This window comes from Talpa occidentalis, unplaced genomic scaffold (assembly GCF_014898055.3).
Source record: "Talpa occidentalis isolate TD23 unplaced genomic scaffold, MPIMG_talOcc4v2.1 talOcc4.9, whole genome shotgun sequence".
NCBI lineage: Eukaryota > Metazoa > Chordata > Mammalia > Eulipotyphla > Talpidae > Talpa > Talpa occidentalis.
Window position 1 is genome coordinate 114,810,127 of NW_023605305.1, and position 12,570 is coordinate 114,822,696.

Consider the following 12,570-nt stretch of genomic DNA (forward strand, 5'->3'; position numbering starts at 1 on the left):
TCCGAAGGCGGTGAGGATCTTCTCGAGGCTGTGGGCCCCTTTCCTGGTTGCTTCCTGGCCTTCAAGGCCTTCGCTTTGGCTTCGCGAGAGGCGGGGGCTTCCTTCTTTCCTTTGGGGGTCATCTTCCTGAAAAGGGGGGCACCTGTTGCTAGCGCCCGTGAGAGGGGAAGCCTGGGCACTGCTCTCCCCTGGTGGTGGGCCGGGTGAGTCACGGTTCAGGGGGTTTTGCCTGGAGTAGACTTTTATTTTTTTTTAACTGAGAAGTTTTCTATTTTGCTAGGCTGCCTTTCTTTTATTCTGATCTTCGGAGGGTAGGGGAGCTGCACTCCGTGCTATTCCAAGTCGCTGCTCCTTCAGTCTCAAGTCTTGGCTGGATGAAGCAAAGAGCAAGCGCAGAGAAACCAGCGCTGCACGACTCCTCGGGCTGAGGCCCCTGTCGGGTCCGCCTCTCCGCCTTGCAGAGTCCCCCGCGTCTGGGACACATGCGGCCGCAGGGTTTAGTTGTATTAACGCGAAAAATAGGTGGACATACATCTACTAATTCTTCCCTGATCCATTCTCTTTATCACCTGCGCGTTTGGTGGTCCATTAGATGGTGCGCTCTTACGTGGGTTCTTGTATCTTCAAGCCCTCCTCTGGCACATGATCTGCGTTTGAATAAAGAAAACAACGTGGAGCGAAGTGAGTGAGTCGCCTCCTCACGGGTTCACCTCAAGGTGTGTGGTTCACCTCCAGGTGTGTGGGTCACCTCCAGGTGTGTGGTGCCAGGAGGAGGAGCCGGCTTCAACCCAGCATCCCCTGGCATTTTGATGCCCAGAAACGTGGCAAGTCCAGCGCCCCTGACCCCTCCCCTCCCCGCACCCCTGGCCCCTCCCTTCCCCGCATCCCTGATCCCTCCGGTCCCCGCCACTCAGACTCGCTTACGGTCTCGTGTATTACCAAAAACTACCAGCAGGGAGCGGAATGATCCGTGAAAAAGACCAAACAATTGGGGTCAAAATAAGGGGATTGCAATTGTATGGGGAATATAAAAATAAAATTTATTTAAAAAAAAATAAAATTTATTAAAAAAAAAAAGACCAAACAGGAGGAGGCCGATTTCTCCAGTGACGCGTATTCCATTACCTTGTCCCCATCCCGGGTCCCATCCCAAGATGCTGCTCCAAAGGTTAGAATTTTTTTTCAGGCTTGGGACACAGCTGGCTCTTCAGTGGGGCTAGAGCTGGGGCCAAAGGAAGTGGGATCCTCACTGGCGACGTGTAACAACAGGATTAATTTGTTTTTGTGAAAATAAATGTCTAGCATTTACTTTCCCTAACTTCTGGCTTTTATACCCAAAGAAAGGTGGATTTTGGATTATGGGTGACTAATACTTTTCTTAAACGACATTTTAACATGGACAACTTAAAGGCAAGACAAAGCAACCACAAAACCCCCAAGAATACCCCAGATCCTGCTACCCATTTTTTTCTGCGAGGTTCTGTGATATATACACACTATTCATGACCCAACTTTTAATCCTCTTTTCATTTACTATTTTTCATTTTACTATTTCATTTTTTACTATTTCATATTTTACTATTTCATTTTACTATCCTTTTTCATTTTACTATTTCATTTAAAATTTTTATTTTGAGCAATTTGTGCAGGGAGTGAATGTCATTGTGGACATCTGAACAAAGCAGGCTGGAGGTTTTGATGGTTTCATTTTCATTTTTTCTCAACTGCTTATTTAAAAAAAATTCCAAACCTAAAGAAAAGCTGAAAGAATAAAATATTGAATATTTTATTACCCTACACCTAGATTCATTGTTAATATTTTTGCCATTTTTCTTTTCTTTTTCTCCATATAAAGTTAATTGGCATACTTTGGTGGGCATGGTCTTAAAAGTTCCTTCAGTCCAGGACTGCACCCCGACTTTCTCCTGACTCCCTCTTTTCTTTCTTTATATATTTTTTTAAAAATGAAAGCTCCAAAACCTTGTCCTCTTAATCTCCTACCAGCGACTTAAGCACAGATGCTGGAGACTGCGGGGCACGAGCGGCCCTGAGTCACTCTGGTTGACTGTGACGGTCGTTTTAGGCAACATTTTGGTCGAAATTCAGACGAGATGGAAAAAAGGCTGTAGTAGGACTAGGATCTCTTAATGTTACTCATATGACGTCCTTTCTATGAAGGAAAAGATCCTGGTCAATTTGAGGAAAGCCCCAGGAGGCACCTTTACTTTTCTACGGGTCACAGCTCAGGGATTCAGACAACTGCTTGCAGCTGAGGGCTTTCCTGCTCAGTCGCTTTCTCGGTCTTTTCTCCCGGCTTTTGTTTCTGAGGAGAGCCCAGACGGTAAGAACTTCAAAACCCAGGAGTTGAAATGGCTGCACAGAAAAATAAAGGGGGGGCAGGAGGGGCGGGAACAAGCAAAGAACACAAGGTCTGAGAGTATCATATATTCTGTGTGGCAGCAAAGCAGCAGGTTCCCTGGTGGTCTAGTGGTTAGGATTCGGCGCTCTCACCGCCGCGGCCCGGGTTCGATTCCCGGTCAGGGAAGACATGTTTTTTTTCTTTTTAACTATGCTTTAAAATCTTTTCAATCATTGACCTGGTTTCTGCTAGTCAGTTTCCCCTTCCTGCCCAAACCCCAAACGCTGCAGAAAATGTAGACCATTACTATTTAAAAAATATTTGTACTTCTACTATTTCAGTGATAACAGTTAACCTCTAATTTTTGAAACAGGAAATGGAATTTTGTGCAAACTATTCTATCGATAATCACTTCACTTAAAAAAACAATGTATTTCTAACACTTTCCAGTAAAAATAACATTCTTCAGCAATACATTTTCTTCCAATTTAATTAATTTTTGAAACGGATACTTGATTTAAGATTCAAATTAGGCTTTTAGGCAAAAAGGCCTAACTGAATTTTCACTTTTGTCATCTACTTTCCCTCTGATAAGGCAAACGATATTTAGTGTCATAATTATAATGTCATAATAGTTTATGGAATAGCTGTATTGCTTGCATACATATGTACATATTTAAATATGATCCCACCTTTGCACAAATAATAGCAATCTATAAACATTTTTCTGCACTCTGCCTTTTTTCATTTTAATGTTGTATTTTAGAAATAGTTATAATTTATATATTTTATATAAAATATATTTTAGAAATAGTTCCAGATTAGATGCTAAGAGCTTCCTTATTCTTTCTTACAGAATACAGTAATCCATTGTATTTGGCATTCCACAGGTAACTGAACTATTGACAGACAAGTGTAATCTTTTGCTCTTATAAATAATGCTGCCATAAATTACTTTGCACGTCATTTTGCACATATGTGGAATAAGTGCCCAGGAATTGAAATGCTGCCTCAAAGGTGTGTGCATTTGTGTATAGTTATTGTCAATAAGTATTTTGTAGCAGTCACACCAAGCTATGCTCCCGTCAGCAACATACAAAGCAAGTATAATCTAAAGAATTCATGTGTGTGTATCAATCGTATTTCTGGACTTTTAATTTTCCCTCTAAAATTCTGGTTTTACAAAAAACAGTGTGATGAACATCTGTATAGAGATATGTGTCTGTGTATCTCCCCAAATATTTCCTTAGGCTCAATCCATAGAAGTGGAATTACTAGCTGATGCTATATACAAAATGGGTTTAAAAATTAAATGGAAGAACTGAAACAATCAAAAAGCTAGTTGTGGATAAAAAGCTAGTAGTGAATAATTATCTTAATATTGGGTTGGAAGAAGAGTTATCCAAGATAAAAGCAAAGACAGAAATTATAAAAGATAAAAATGATGGATTAGCTTACATAAAAATAGAAAACTTCTGCCCATCTAATAACCCTACAAATAATACCACAAGACAAACGACAAACTGGTGTAAATCAGTAATATAAGTACCCACTAGAAAGACAGACAAAGCGTATGACTTAAGTCTTAAAATTAATACAAACAGTTTTATGGCAAAGTTACGAAAAATGATCCACTGCAATAGTAATAGAATAAATGCAAATTAAAATGAGACTCCTTGTTTTTATCCTGCACTTTCGTGAAGATAGAGAAAGAAAATATGCAGTTGACTGATATTATTTGCTAACAGTGACAATTAGTGCTATCTCTCCACACAACAATTTGGCAATAAGTATCCAAAGATTAAAAGTGTGCATTTGAAAAAAAGTGTGCATATGTTTTCAAATGCAACTTTATCTTTATGCATTTGCCCTAAGGAAACACTCTCAAGCCGGCAGCAGTGTGTGTAGAAATAACTCCAGCAATTTCTCTGTCCTTTGGATTTCAGAGGCCCCTTCAAATGCCAAGAGGAAAAAACTAGAATTGACTTTCCTCAAACCGTGAAACAAGAAACTACCACAGAATTTCCAAAATAATTATAAAGAAATCCTAGAGCGTTTCTTTTTCTCCTGGCTGTTTGGCTTCGTGCTGGAAATTTCTCTTAAGACAAACGTAAAATAGGAAACAAAGATTGTGGGAACAAAGCTTGCCCGACCCGTCCTCATAGGCGGGCGGCGCGGGAACCACCCGCGGTCCGCGTTGGTGGTATAGTGGTGAGCATAGCTGCCTTCCAAGCAGTTGACCCGGGTTCGATTCCCGGCCAACGCAGCGCTCCTTTTCTACTTTCCCAAAAGCCAAAAAATAACTTTTTTTCTCCCTAGTTTTTAAATTCTTTTTGCCCACACGCGTGATTTGGGGCACTCGAGTGTTTCCCGAGCGCGCGCGAACAAGACAAAGGAAAGGGGCCTCACGCCCTCCACAGCTCACCAGCTCCGCTCCTCTGTCGCTCCCGCCACTCCGGGGCAGGAGCCCCAGGCCGGGACTCCGCTGGGGCGTCAACGAGAAGCTCCTCGGGCCCGGCGGTTCGGTTCTTTCGAGAAGCGGGACGAGGAGAGGCGTCTGGCTCGCGGCTCCCGGGCGGCGGCCGCCTCTCTCCGCGCTCTCGTGAGGAGCCGGCGCGTCGCGGGCGCCGCCAAGCCCGGATTTACGGGCGCAGATCCCGGCCCCGAAGCCACGGGTCGCGGCGCGGACGCGTTTGCGGTTTTCCCCGAGCCCGGCCGCCCGCCCGCGGGGGCTCCCTTCACAGGCCGCCGCGGGCCGCCGCAGTGCGCCGCCGGGCGGGTGGCGCGCCGTGATCGTATAGTGGTTAGTACTCTGCGTTGTGGCCGCAGCAACCTCGGTTCGAATCCGAGTCACGGCAGGTCGTCGCACCTCGCCGCGCGGCTCCGCTTTTTGCCCCCTCGGAGGTGGAGGGGGTCGGCGGCTCCGCCGTCCCGGCCGCGCGCAAGGCCCAGCGACAAGCCGGGTGAATTATTGTCTCCCCGCGGCTCGCCGGCCCCGGGACCCCCACCCCGGCCGTGAGGCGGGGCGACCCGGGACCCTCACCCCGGCCATGAGGCGGGGCGCTCGGCGCGGGCCTGAGGCGGAGAAAGGCGGGCTCCGCGGCCCCGCCAGCGCGTCCGCCCGAGGCCCGCCCGCCTGGACATCTCGGCGTAACGGACGCGCCCCCCTCCTCAGGCGCGCCCCGTTTCAGTCGAAAAACGAGCGCCCGGATGGCGGGGCCCGTCCTCCCCGCGGCGCGCCCCTCAGCCCCACCCGCACCCACCGCCCTGGCCGTCGAGGTCGGGGAGCCCAGGGCTTCTACCCCGAGCCAGCCGGGGCTGCGGCCCCCGCGCCCCGGCAGCAGAAGCCGGGGACCCCGGCCGCCCCCCGGCCGCGCGCCTCTTTCCTTCGCGCTCTTCCGCCGCCGCCGCGGGGGTAGGGGTCGCGGCTGCGGCTTCCGCAGGGCCCCGGGCAGACGAGCTTGCGGGATCACGGGGGTCAGGACTCGCGCTTCCGCCCTCCGGGGCGTCCTCCCGGCCCCGCAGCCCCGTCTTTCTCTCCGAGCGGCGGCTCCCGGGCGCGGGGTGGCCGCGGGGGCGCCCACAGCCCCCCGCCGAGGCCTCGGGGCCGCTGCGGCTGGCCGCGCCCGCGTGTGCGGAAGGTTAGAGAGCTGCGAGGCGGCTGCTCCCGGGCGCCCGGCTAGCTCAGTCGGTAGAGCATGAGACTCTTAATCTCAGGGTCGTGGGTTCGAGCCCCACGTTGGGCGGTTTGTTTTCCTTCCTCCTCTGTTTTCCCTCGTTCCCGCGAGTCGGCAACGCCCAGACGCGGCCTCGGAGCCGCTGCTGCGGCCGCTCTCGTTTTCGGCCCCGGCCAAGTGGCCCAGGAATCGCCTCCCCTTGTCCCAAACTCAGCAAAAAAGGGGAATCCGGACCCCACCGCGCGCCTCCAGAGACGCCTGAGGACGAGGCTGCGTGGAAACCTGCGGGCGGGGCTCCCTGCTGGGGCTCCCGGCCTCGGGGGCCGAGGGCCGCCCCCAGACGCTGGGAAATTGACCCCCCGGGAAGACCCCGGCACGGACGCCCGAGGGCCCGGGACACGCCGGGGAGAGCGAGGGGGCGCGCGAGAGGGCGTGGGGGCCAGGGAGAGGGCAGGGCCCGGCGCTGCTGTGTCTCCAGGTCCTTGGGCTGCGCGGGGCTGTGCGTTAAGGTGATTTGCAAGGTGGGGGGGAAGCCACGCTTGGCCCGCGTGGATAGACTTCCCCCCAAAAAGCGGCCTTTCTTTACCAAGTCCTCTTACTCTTCGTTTTGTCGTCTATGTAAAGGTGAAGTGTAATAAAAATGTCAGCGACAGACGACGAGTTTATTGATAATCAAAGTGAGGATCTGAACCCGGGAGGCAAACTGACAGATCTCACTCGGTGAGCACTCTTCCAACAGTCACAAATTTGAGTTCAGTTTCTATTGATAGGAACTGTGAGTCATTGATAGGAAAAAAAAAATGTGATTATTGGGGGGGCATTGGGGAGTTTCTGGTTCTCAGTTATATTGATCTGGTGGAACTTGTGGACCATGACGCTGCAGCCGGCCCAGGTTCTTAGGGGACAGGCTGTGATTGGGGTCAAGGGCTGCTCTGGGCTTCCGCAGTCAAGTTGGCAAGTTGGAGTGACAGCCGGTGAATACAGCCTGGTTTGTCTGAGGTTTTTAATGTGTACTTATGTAGGGGCAAGAAGAGATGGAGCAGCATCTCTGTGAGAGGAGCAGAAGGGTGAAGGAGAGTTCTGGAGCCCTCGGTGGCTTTTGCAGGCCTTTATTGTCATTTTAGCAGGTACTCAGCAAGCAGGGGCGCTGGTGGCCGGGAGGCTGGCAGGCCTCCCAGCCCCCAGCAAGTCTTCACTCTTCCTGGGCTCTCCAGCCTTCCTGGGCTCTCCAGCCTTCTCTCGTGGCCTCTGCTTCTCTGCTGGTTCTCTTCCTGCTTCCATTCTGCACCACCCTTATAGGCCCAGTCTCAGCCCAGGTGTACCCACCTACATATGCCCACACCCTACTCCAGGTGCCCACCACAGGGACCCATCATCAAACCTAATGGCGGGCAGGAGAGCAGAAAAGGCTGACAATTATTTATCATACAACTTATAAAGTGGGAGGTTAGTTTGTAATAAAAATGATAGATGCAGGGGCCTCCCTGGTGGCACAAGGGGCTCAGTCTAGCACTGTGAAGCTATCCGCAGCCTCTGCAGCATCAGTTCCATCCTGGGCCAGGGAGCTACCCACATGGCTCAGAGACCTCTCCTGTCTCCCTGCTGCTCCCCTCAGCAGGGGATTTCAATAGATTCTCCTGGTCTGCTCCCCACTCTGTCTCCTCACTCTGTCCTCTTCCCCCCTCCCCCCACCTCTGGCCTACACCCCAGCTCTTGTGTGCATAAATAAATCAATCTTTAAAAAAAATAGATTCATACTTGTGGATTTTATTGAAAAATAAAATTGTTTCATTTTATTAATAAAATAATTTATTATGAGCAATCAGGTTAGTATTTGTTTGGTCTTTGGGAACTGGGTGCTTGAGCAGAGGAGATGAGGTGGAGGAGGCTGCATGGACCTTTCTATAATCCCTCATATTCTCTCTTTCTCTCTCCTGCAGCCCCTCAGGAAAAGATCAAAGAACTACAGGCAAGTCTCGCTCCACCTTCTACCTTCACACAACTGTTCTCAGTTCTCTATGATCTGGTCACCTGAAGAGCATTTTAGAACTTCAGGAATGTCTCTATGTCACCACCTACTACGGACTGAACATTTATAGCCCCCTAAAATCCATATGGTGGTACTAGGATGTGGTGCCTTGGGGAGCTTGGAGGCCATGAGGGTGAAGAACCCACAATAACATTCATGTCTTTATAAAAACAGAAGAGACACCAGCCTCATCCGTGCCATGTGCCAATAAACTCCCAAGGCAGCCTTCTGCAAGGGGCATCAAAATATGATTTTACTCTAGGTAAATCTCGAAAGTGCAAACTTATCTATTTTATTCAAGTTCCTTCAGCTATGTGTTTTCCTCAGCTCATCAGACACAGTTTTATCGAAAGTAGCACTTTTTCAGGGCCTGGGAACCGCTCTCTCCCCTCCCCAATCAGGCCTAGGAATCTCTCTCCACTGGTGCTAGAGGATCACCAAGAACTGAATCCACCAGCACCCTGCTCGTGGACTTCCCAACCACCAAAACGGTAAGAAGTAAGTGTCTGTTGTTTAAATCACCCAGTCTGTGGTATCTTCCCACAGCAGCCTGAGAGCTAGGACATCAACCCAAATCTCTGAAAGCTTCAAAATAAGACTTTAGGCTACGTAGATCTATGCATTCATGCCCTATTTCAAGTTTCTTTAAGTTTTCTTTAGCTCTCTGTCCCCCTCAGCTCACCAGACAAGGTTTTATAGCAAGCATCATATACCAGCACAGGCCAAACAAATCCACAAGAGCAACAGAATAACCACCATCATTAAGTTCCCCAAATAAATTTTCCCAAAAGACAATCTCTCCTCTGGTTTCACTGGGAAAATAAAGGAGTCATTATCTAGAGTCTCTTAAAAGTCTCTCCTTTCCAATTTTTACTTTGTTCAGGAGGAGCCATGCAAGTGCATCCTGGGAGGTGAGTTCTGGGTCCTTTAGCAACGGAAGAAACCTGAGCTGTCACAGGAGCATCAGAAACAGCACCTCTGCAGTCGGGTGAATCCAAACTCAAGGCTCTTTTAGGAACCAGCACCCCGGAATTCTCAGAGGTCAGGAGAAAAGTAGACCACCAGCCTGTCACCTGCAAGATTCAGAGGAATGTGTTCAAGCAAAAGTGATGAGTTGTGCTTCTGTTACATGTCAGAACGGTGCTGCCAAGAAAAGAATGTGGGAAAATGGCAAGGTGCAACTTCTTTGGAGGGCAATTAGTCAGGAATTAGGAAGTGAAGAAATGCACGAATAATTCTATCAGGCAATTCCACCTCAAGGAATCTATTTTAAGGAAAGCCTTGCACAAATGAAAAGGATGTTTGTACAGGGATGTCTTCTGAAGAATTATTATTTTTACATTTGAAAAGGACAGGCCTATTAGGAAAAGGAGAAAGAAAAAGAGAGGCACCTGCATCGTCACAGCAGGGCAGGAGAGCTGAAGAATCAAACAATAAACATTAGAACCAATGTCATGTCCATCAGCTGAGGGACGCTGACATGTGCTCTGTGAAGGATCTTAAAAGGATGAGGAAAACAATGCACATGGTGGTGAGAGGCCACCGGAAGGCAGTGCTCCAACACTGGATGAGCCTCTCTCCTTCAGATTCAGATTAACCCATGAGGGAAGCACAAATGTTTGTCTCTTTTTATAGATGTAGAAAGGGAGGCACAGAAAGTTCAGTAACTTCTTCAAAGTCACGTCGTGGAAGAACCAAAACCTCCACCAGGCACCCGAGGCTTCACACAAACGAAGACCGAGGTTTTCTTGCTTCTCAGTCTCGATATGTCGAGGTCTCCAGGCGCGTGCAAAACCTCAGGCGCCACAAGTGAAGGGATTTGCGCGGGGCTTGGGGATGAGTTCCAAAGCCCCCCGGAGCCAGACACCGCCCAACAAGCGCGGGTTCTATTGGGAAAACAAACAAACACACACACAAAAAGCTTTGCCGAAAAATGTCTTCTTTCGGGCACTTTCATGGAACCTGGGTTTCCTGGCAGCGCGTCCTGGAGTGTGACCCGCAGCAGACGGTCGGGAGGGCCCTGAGGACGCGGCGCTAACAACAGCGCGCGAGGACGGGCGCCAAAACGCAGCGTCCCTGGGTGGGCTCGAACCACCAACCTTTCGGTTAACAGCCGAACGCGCTAACCGATTGCGCCACAGAGACACGAAAGACGAGCCTCGTCAATCCGTTTCCTGGTCGCACAACTCGCTTTTCAACCGCCGGCCGCGGCCCCCCCAGTCTCGCTCTGCGGCTTCGGGCGCGCGGGGGGCGCTGGGCCGGGGGGGCGCTGGGCCGGGGGGCGCTGGGCCGGGGGGCGCGCACGGGCGGGAGGGGCGCCGCCCCGCGTCTGGGGCTCCGCTGGCGGGGCCTGGGCTTGGCGCGCGCGCCAGGCGGCCCCCGTCGCAGGGCCGAGGCCCTCGGGGGTGCCCAGTGCGCGGCAGGAAGTGCACCCCGCCGCAGGGGCCCGGGGAGCCGAGAACCCCGCCGGAGCTTCGAGCTTATCCTCCTCCCAAGGGTCCGGGAAAGCTGGAAAATTCCAGGCGCTGGACCGCGGAGGTGGACGCGGGGGGCGGGACGGCCTTCTTGGGACGGACTGAGAAAGACCCTCCCCCTGGGCGTCTTTCCATCGAAATCTGGGGGCGCCTCTGGGCGCAAACGAACGCTGGGCGCGGCCCCTCGGAGCGCAGCAGCAAGAGCCCGCGGAGCTGGGTCCTGACAGCCCCGGGCAGCCGCGGGCGCGAGCAGGTACCCCGACCTCCCTCCGGCCGCCGCTGCTCGCCCGTCACGCGCAGCTGGCCTCTGGCCTGGGCGCGGGATTTTTGCTTTTGGGGCTGCCGTGGGTGCTGCACCTCCCCCTGCAGTGACCTTTAGGGTTAACCGTCCCTAGGTCCGGCTGGGCAACCAGCGCGCGGGGGGAGAACAGCAAAACACCCTGAAGCAGAGGAAGTGCAGCGGAAGTTCCCTGAAAAGGCAGAAGCTTATCAAAAGAGAACGACCACCAAGAACCACTACAAGAATGCTAAAAATCTTATCCCGTCTTTCTAGAACTACAAACTTTAATCCCTTATCTGTCTTTCTAAACTTCCTTCCTTCTTCTATAATGGTCATTGCTTGTTATGTAGATCACCTCCCTGATGGTGATAGACTGAGCCCCTGGGCAAGCTAATTTCTTTGATATTCATTCCTGTGCTTTTGGAAAACATATATATACTGGTCACAAACTCAAAGAAAATTACACTCAGATTTTCACTCTTGAAGTGTGTCTGTGTGTCATTTCTTTCGCCGACGCCCTGACCACCCTGCATGCTTCTCTCAACCCTGAGGTGGCCTCATCGTCTACTGCTGTGCTGGTCCGCGGCACGTGGGGAGAGGAGCCCGGCGTCGCCCCGCCAGCTCAGTTTGCAGCGAGCGCCGCGTCCCCGCCCAGGCCCGTGGCGTGGGGGTCCGGCTTCCTTGGGGGGGCGGGGGGGCTGCGGCCTCCCCTTGGCGGCCACGAGGCGCGCGTTGCCCTCCCCTGGGAACTGCACCCAGGAAAGACCATTCACTGTTTGGGGAGTAAAGAATAATGTCCGTTGTTCTCTGACACCGATGCACCCACGATTTCCTATTTTCCATGACCCCAAAACTAGGGTTTTCTTGTGCCGAGGGACGGGGACTGGGTTGTGTTAAGCTCAGTGGCCCAGGCCTGGCGCGACCTCATTCCCTCTGCTGCGGAACCGTCGCCCAGACACCGGAGCTGAAAGTACAAGACAAATTTCCTTTGTCACTTACATGGTCTGTTCTAGACCTCGGGCGCCCTTATTCCGAGGAGGACGTGTTCCCCCACGGGAGAAGCTCGACACCCTGCGCTCAAAGAGAAGCGCGCGGTGAGACGAGGCCCCCAGCGAGGGCCGCCCAAGCACGCGTGGGGAAACGAGGGGGGAAATCCAGAGAGAGAAGAGCCAAGCCTTTGGGTGGAGGAAGAGAAAATGGGGGGCTGGGGGGCGTGGAGAGATGTATCTCCAGGACCGATTTATTCACTGACCCGCAGTGATGACAGTGTCTTGCTGAGCCTCTCCCCTCAACCTTTGTTTTTCTGGGCAGTTCTTAGTCTTCCACCCACCCGAGTCTGGGAATTCTAGCATTTTCTACTAGATCTACCAGTCTACACCAAGTCCCCTGTCATAGGTCTAGTGCTGGCCTCTTTCAGGTGATTTTTTGCTAACCCCTTCTTTTGTGGTCTGTAGGCGAGTCTGTAGGGGAGGCATAACCTTGTCTCTCCTCCTGAAGGTCTCCAGCTGGGCCTGAGAATTAGACTGACATGAGAGAATAATGGGAGAAAAACACAGGATTTTTTACATGTACATGGAATTCCAGTAGGAAAATGAAAACCCAAAGACACGAGTAGGCCCATGTGTTCATACACTAGGTTGAACAATGGGAAGCAACTGTGGAAAAGTAAAATATATGGAAAGACAGGTGTTATTTTAACAGGATCTTTCTGTCAAGTTTCTCTCAGCCTTGACTTCCCATCCCTGGTGATA

General features: G+C 51.3%; 1 long non-coding RNA gene and 5 other non-coding genes across 6 annotated transcripts; 5 read left to right on the forward strand and 1 right to left on the reverse strand.

Moving 5' to 3' along the window:
• The first annotated feature begins 2,473 nt into the window (after positions 1-2,473).
• TRNAE-CUC (transfer RNA glutamic acid (anticodon CUC)) lies at positions 2,474-2,545 on the forward strand. Its single transcript has one exon. It is a non-coding gene; the product is annotated as a tRNA-Glu (tRNA).
• Positions 2,546-4,553: 2,008 nt separating this feature from the next.
• TRNAG-UCC (transfer RNA glycine (anticodon UCC)) lies at positions 4,554-4,625 on the forward strand. Its single transcript has one exon. It is a non-coding gene; the product is annotated as a tRNA-Gly (tRNA).
• A 520-nt stretch (positions 4,626-5,145) lies between these two features.
• On the forward strand, positions 5,146-5,217 carry TRNAH-GUG (transfer RNA histidin (anticodon GUG)). Its single transcript has one exon. It is a non-coding gene; the product is annotated as a tRNA-His (tRNA).
• An 815-nt stretch (positions 5,218-6,032) lies between these two features.
• On the forward strand, positions 6,033-6,105 carry TRNAK-CUU (transfer RNA lysine (anticodon CUU)). Its single transcript has one exon. It is a non-coding gene; the product is annotated as a tRNA-Lys (tRNA).
• Positions 6,106-6,568: 463 nt separating this feature from the next.
• LOC119235314 (uncharacterized) lies at positions 6,569-10,137 on the forward strand. Its single transcript, XR_005122818.2, has 3 exons — positions 6,569-6,756; positions 7,977-8,556; positions 8,949-10,137. It is a non-coding gene; the product is annotated as an uncharacterized LOC119235314 (long non-coding RNA).
• Positions 10,137-10,210, reverse strand: TRNAN-GUU (transfer RNA asparagine (anticodon GUU)). The gene has a single exon. It is a non-coding gene; the product is annotated as a tRNA-Asn (tRNA).
• Between the last annotated feature and the right edge of the window lie 2,360 nt (positions 10,211-12,570).